The sequence below is a fragment of the Haplochromis burtoni genome, unplaced genomic scaffold (genome assembly GCF_018398535.1).
Source record: "Haplochromis burtoni strain Fernald_Lab_line unplaced genomic scaffold, NCSU_Asbu1 Contig_545, whole genome shotgun sequence".
NCBI lineage: Eukaryota > Metazoa > Chordata > Actinopteri > Cichliformes > Cichlidae > Haplochromis > Haplochromis burtoni.
Genome location: NW_024582906.1, coordinates 140,634 through 147,596, shown reverse-complemented (window position 1 = coordinate 147,596; position 6,963 = coordinate 140,634). Strand labels below are relative to the sequence as shown.

At 41.8% G+C, this 6,963-nt stretch overlaps 1 protein-coding gene across 1 annotated transcript in view; it reads right to left on the bottom strand.

The window, feature by feature from the left end:
- Positions 1-6,963, bottom strand: part of ldhd (lactate dehydrogenase D) — a 55,945-nt gene that overhangs the window by 13,868 nt on the left and 35,114 nt on the right. The window lies entirely within an intron of this gene.

Sequence of the window (6,963 nt, the reverse complement as noted above, 5' to 3'; positions counted from 1 at the left end):
ATATGCGTACCGAACCGAAAGCACTGTATCGAACGGTTCAATATCGATACGAATATCGTTGCACCCCTACTTTTCAGGTGTATTTTAAAGGTAACAGAAGTGTCCACTGTGATTTCATTTACTTGATTTGTTTAAGGAAGCTTCTATCGCTTGGGTAAAGGCGGTTAGATTTAATCAGCTGTGGTAAAATGGCATGATGAAAATGACGAATGAACCTGTCTTGATGCATGCTCAATCAGGCCTGAGTCAAATCCCGGTCTCTCTCCATTTTCATTTATGGTTGATGTTCACTTAAACATCTGCTTAATGCATAGATCATTAATTATTCAAAATCACTTTTACATTTTCTCATCTTTTCATCTCGCTCAGAATTTGCACAAATTAATTACAGAGAGACTGCATTCTTTTTTTTTTTTTTTTTTTCAGGACCCAGTACAGATGCTGCTTGCACATCTTCACTGCTGTTTTCAAAAGTGAGCACTTTGTGGACAGAAGGTGAGCGTGTACAGCACGTGAAAAGTTCCTAGATTTTTAGCACTAGTGATGCTGCTGTAACGCTGATTTTTAAAAATTTTATATATTTTTTTTATGTGTTCTAAGAGAAACAATGTAAGAGTAACACTGCTTTTCAAATATTTATGTTTAAATTTTAGCTCCTTCAGTTCAGCCAGCTATGGCTGGTTATAAGCATGACCTCAGCAGCTGGACTTTCTCTTCACACCAGAAGCTGTGGATGAAGACTGAGCTTCAGGATCTTGGACTCTGGCCTGGGTCTCAACCAGTGCGTAACTCCAAGGGAACGCCACTTCACTCCGGCGTCTCCCTCCACAACCTGAGTGGCTGAACTACCATCTCCAAATTTCTTCCAGCCCCACCCCTTCTTTATATGGAAACCAGAGTGTGTTATCATTGTCAGGTTAAGAAACAAATACATCTTGCCATGACTCCATGGTTGCTTTCTGCTGGTGTGGGCAGGCCAATTGTTGGCAATCCACGATGGCTGGAGAAACTGCCCAAAAGGTTTACCGAACTTTTCTGACATCCAAAAAGGCCATCTGCAAGTCTTTACGGATGAGCTGAGGTGGACTGACAAATCTCCAGCAAACATGGCAAACCAAATCGACGAACTCATGCACCACGAGTATGAGCTCACCTGGCATACCTCCATGCCACAGACTGTGTCTGGGACTCTGAGGCATGAAGCACAAGGACAGGGGAACATTGGGCAGTTACAGAGGAAGGGAAAAATTTTTATTTATTTTTTTTGGACCCAATGCGACCCATATCGATCATGGTATGACAGTGTGAACGGCACAAATCCGATCTGGGTCACTTTCATATGTGGTACTGAATCCGATACATATCCGATGTTTTAGAAAGCGACTGCTGTGTGAACGGTCATGTCGCATTAAATCCGTCTTTTACGTCACTGACACAAGACAGATGCCAATTATCAGCTCCGGAGAAGCGCCCGATAAGACATTGCGAACGCTTCCTGGCCATCCAGTGTAGATGTTAGTGAAACTGTTGGGAAGACAACGTTGGAGAAACGTGAACATTTTATTTGTTCTGTATAATCTGCAGATTCTGACAGAAATCTGCAACTATCCTTTGAAGCACTGCTCCTCTAAAACAGCAATAAGGATAATTATTAGGTTATTTACAAAATAACTTAAAGCAAAAATTGGGAAACATAAAGTCCTAAGTCTTTATATTAAGGCCATCAGTCAAACAATATTGTTTGGTCTGGGTCTAAACAGAGCGCGTTGTGTGTGACAGCCAAAGTGTCTGGACCATCTCCAGCTGTTCGCTGCATGTATTAAAGATAACTTCAGACATTGTCCTGAATTGATTCTTCTGTCTGGTGGACATGTCTGACATAGGCTGTACAGTCACACAGGTAAAAGACAAGCAGTCGTGTTTCTAATAATATAAATCAAACAGAAGGTTATGAAGATAAAAGCTGTGAGACCCCTCTAGAGAAAGTGTGATTGTTATCATCACATGACGTGACTTAGAAATAATGTACAAGATTTAAGGGCAGCACTAACAATTTATTTTATTTTATTTTTTAAAACGGATTACCTGATGGTAAGCATACAGTTATATAAACATGTAGGTGAACTCTAACAGGTTATAAAGAAGAGTGATACTTTTGCAGAAAACAATTTACTTTTTTACTTTTTTACATTTACAATCTGTTATTTATATAAACAAAAGAAATGTAACTAGAGGAAAAAAAAAAACTCTTAGGTACAGTGTCAACTGTTTCTTCCTCATTTCTTTTCCTTTTTTTTTTTTTTTTTTTTCTTCCATCTAAGTCTCTCTGTCTCATAGAAAGCAGACTCCTGAAACTCCTTCCAGGTCATTTCTTTGTCCACGCCTTTGTCTCTGTATAGAGTACACTTTCAAAGGGCAGCAAATATAGTTTTCCTGCCACTTCAGGGAAGCCTATATGAATGTGTGGACTATTTGGTCCCTGTGGCTGAATCTGCAGAGGTAGCGTCCGGTTCCCTCTGGAAAAATTCTGTCTGAACAAATTCTTCAAAGGGCATTTTAGGGTTACTGATTCCCTCAGCAGCATAACTTTGATGTATCTTCTTTGAACAATAGAAATACGGCACAGGCCCTCGATGGTAAAAAAAAATAGTGGATGGAAGATCCATCTGTCTCATACTGGGACTTGGGCTGTCCACAGGCAAGACAAATCTTTCTGCCTTCCTTCCTCAGGTTGCTCCTGCTGTTGATTCTCTAAGATGTGTTCCACCATCTTCTCTATTGAGTCTTGTGTCAGAGGTGTAGACAGGGCAGGAGGAGGTGGGTTTAAGTAAGCTGGCTCCATGGTGACCACAGGAATACTGGTTGTCTCACTCCCTTCTGTTAAAGAGTGCCACAGTTGCTGAGTCTGCAGAAGTTTTTCTGGGCTTGTGTTCAAAGAAGTGTTTAGAAGCTTAGCCAAGTGTTTCACATAACGGGATATGTGTAGCTTACATGTGCGGTGCAGCAAGCCGTTGGGATCTGTAGCAGAACAATGGACCATGTTTGCATAATCTTGATCCACAAGGTTTTTCTTCCCGTGGTGCTTTTGCAGAAAGTCATCTATTGTCTCTTTCATGGGTCGTGTCTAGCGTGTGTGGTCCAGCACAAAAATCCGTCCACCTGTCTTTATGGGTCCAGTGCGAGCACTCGATGACGAGGACTACATCGACAAAAGTAGAGCTTTCTGGGAAACAATAGTAATAGTTCAGTGGTTGCTCATATCATGTAATAATAATAATAATGCCAAATTGTTTGACAATACTAATATGTTAACTTTCACATGACTGTAGGTTGCTGGATGTCTTCTGATGGTATCTCCTGCTTTAAAAGCACACTAGCAGAAAATGGGTGGGTCACAGGTGGTGCTGATGCATGTAATGCCACGGCTAGCTGGAGAAGGGTCCCAATGCTGGAACCTGAAGTTGGGCAGAGACAGGTTTTTGTACAGAAGATGGGCACCCAGTTCACCTTCTGGGTTTTGTGTTTGTCCCAGTTTAAAGGGACTGGACGGCAGCCTGGCTCTCTGTATTCAAGCCCAAATCGCTCTCCAGTGTCTGACAGAGAGGTGAAGTGCAGGGTACTTCTCCTGACCGGTCACTCTCCTGGAGGCTGCATTCAACTCCACCACTAGAGCTGGATCAAAAACAGAAGGGAGAATGACAGCCGGCTGCTTACGGTCCACCAGTCTTTGGTAGTTCCATCGTGCCACCCCTGTCATGCCCTGGGCCTGGAATAATTCAGTGGATACATGAGTCTTGGTGATCCACTGGGCCTGGTGAAAATGGTAACCCTCCAGCTGTGAAGTGCATCGGAAGGGAATCCAGATGGGGTCCTTAGCGCCTTCGCCAGGAACATAGTTTAGCTAAAGAGTCCCACCATACCGAAACATTACACCCTCGGAAAGTTCAGGGTCACTCAGCTAACCACAAGGAATATGCACTCTCTCTATGCACCACACCTTCAGCATGGATGGCTTGAAAAGTGGGAGGTTGTTGGGGTCTGTGGCCAGGTAAAAATGGTTTAGGACTCTTTTACACTCTGTTCAGCAGCTCTGTGGGTTGTGATATTTTGCTCCCGCAGTGCTCTGGTATGTGTTGCTTAGTGCGATTAGCAGAATGTATACAACAGAACTTATAAGCATGGAGCCTCTTCAGGGTCGCCTGATCAACCACTGAGAAGGCAGCAGAGAAGCTGGCAGAAAGTGCTGATCAATGGATGATGCTCAGAGGTGAACTCCCACAAATCGCCTCAGGCAGTGCAACAGGTCAAGTTTCACAATAATGCTGCTTTTTTAGTGGGTTTAAGGCCCTAGCAACAATAGCAGGAGTCGTTTTCCAGGCATCCCACGATAGATTTTCACCAAGGATACAGTCTGGGATCCTAAATGGAGCACAGCAAAAAGTTCACCTACATGTTTATATTACACTGTATGCTTACCATCAGGTAAGCATACAGTGTTTTGAAAAAGTTGATTTAAGCAAGTTGTGAGTGCTGGCTTTAAATCTTATATATTATTTCAACCATGTTTTCTCTAGACGGGTCTCACAGTTTGTATCTTTATAGCCTTTGTTTTATTTATATTAAAAGTCAAGCAGTCATGTTTGTCTGTTTCATAGGGGTGGGTTTAAATAATTGAATTTATGATTTTAAATCTCTTAATTTGAATAAAGCGATATTGATTCATTAAATCCTGGATCGATTTTTACATGCGTGTTTTGCCAAAAATGCCAAATCTCTGGTTAAAGCTCACAAAACTATTTCAACAACCACTAAACAGGTAAAACGGCATACGAGAGCAGGTAAATGGATTCCACACAAAGACGTAAAAGGAGAGTGCGGACCTGATGCATCAGAATCTATAAGATGTTTGCGTTCTCACCCGACGGCACGTACGCAGACACACTGGAGGCTGAAAGCTGACATCTCACAGATTCTGAGCTGCAGGTTTTTATCTCTCTCCAACCAAAATTCACTGAACCAGCAGCAAAAGATCCAAACTAAGCTTCACATTTGATAAATATCATCATTAATTCACTCTTACTTTTGCCGTTTTGCTTCCACCACGATAAAATCGCACTTCGTGCACAGCTCTCTCTCTGTGTACTTCAAGAACAGAAAGAAATCACCTCCGACAAGAGATCCTAATTTCTGCTGTTCAATGCCGAAGAAATGTAAACTTTTTATGCCAATATCATGGTCCTGGGTGTGACCCAGTGTTTTGTGTTTAATTTATATTTCTTGGGTATTGTTATTAATGGTTTTAGTTCTTTTGAAACTAGAAGCTAGAACAACAATGTGCCTTCCCTGTGTCCGTATTATGTCTACTCCACTTATTTTTCCTGTCCCACAGTTCATGCCTCTGTCTCAGGGTCCACATCTGTGTTGTTGTTGTGTGTTGTTGTTGTTTTTTTTTTTCCCCGTCCCCAAGTACTCACTGTTATCTTTGTTCCTAGTCTGTCGTTTCCAGTTTTGTAGCTTCCCAGTGTTTAGTTTTAGTTTCCAGTTTTCACGTTAGTTTGCAAGTTTATTTTATGGCGTTTTCTGCTACAGCGCAATAAAGCTGCCTCTTTTAGTTCACCCTAGTGTCTCAGAGTTCTGCATTTGTTTCCTTCATCCTGCCTCCCATACAGCAAACCATGACAAAAGAATTTCTGTGTTTCTAATAAAAACTCTACTTCAGCAGCATCAGGTAAAGTTAAAGCAGAGCATGTTGATTCATGGTTTTCTTGTGTTTTTGATCGACTGCTGAATATTTTTAAGAGTCTGAATCTAAGAGTACATTGTTCACCATCTTACAATGCTGTGACTGGAGCCATTGTTCAACTCTTGGTGAGTAGTACTCATGGCCATTGATCAATGATCATGATAATTTCAGATCACTTTCCGGTTTTGTTTAATACTGTAGCGAGCGATGTGGATTTGAACAGTGATGGCCCTGTGCGGCAATCGCGCACGATTAACTCCCAGTCAATCGCCCACTTCATTGATGCTTTCCTTGACTCTCCCCTCTCTGATGCTAACTGTAATGGGGTTTTATCAGCGGATGAGCTTGCTAACCTCTTTTATACTACATGCGCTGACATCCTTAATTCTGTGGCACCTCTGAGAATTAAACATGCCAAATCCTCACAACCCTGGCTAAATGATACTACTCGCGCCCTTAGGCGTGAATGTCGTCGTGCTGAAAGAAAATGGAGGAAAGACAAACTCCACGTCTCTCTGGACATCCTCCATAATTGTCTAAGTATCAAAAGTCTGTTAAAGCTGTCAAATCTGCCTTTTTGTCTAGCATTATTATGACTAATAGCCACAACCCCCGAGCACTTTTTAATACTTTTAATTCTGTGATAAACCCTCGCACTACCACTTATAGGGATGCCTTCTTGGCCTTCAGACAATAATTCTAATGGCTAAAGACCCAAACGGGACAGGCAAAAAAAAAAATAGAAAAAAAAAAAAAAAGAACATAAACAAGGATCGCTGAGATCTGTTGCAAGCGGTGCATAATTTGTTTTGTCTTCTGAAATTTAAAAAAAAAAAAAAAAAAAAAGGCGCGTAATCTTAAACTCGGCAAAGAGCGACCGAGGAAGCACCATCGTTCGGCAAAAATAATGATTACATGCTTTGCTAGTGGTTTTAGCACTGACGATCATGAAAATGAAATGGAACAGCTGTTTGGGGCCCGTTGTAGTTAGGAGCCAATCCCGAACCGTCCATGTCGAGGAGGCGGCTTGGTTGTTTGATTTCGCAAGCCGAGTGAGAGTGTGTTGACGACCAGTATAAGAAAGCTGACCTGTGTGTTGTTAGTGGATGGCCCAGACGGCTAGCGACCATGTGGAGCTCACAATGGGGCTTCAGGGTCTTGGTGTCAGAATAATCTATTATATGGCAAATTTATCAATGCAAATTCAAAATGTTATTTAA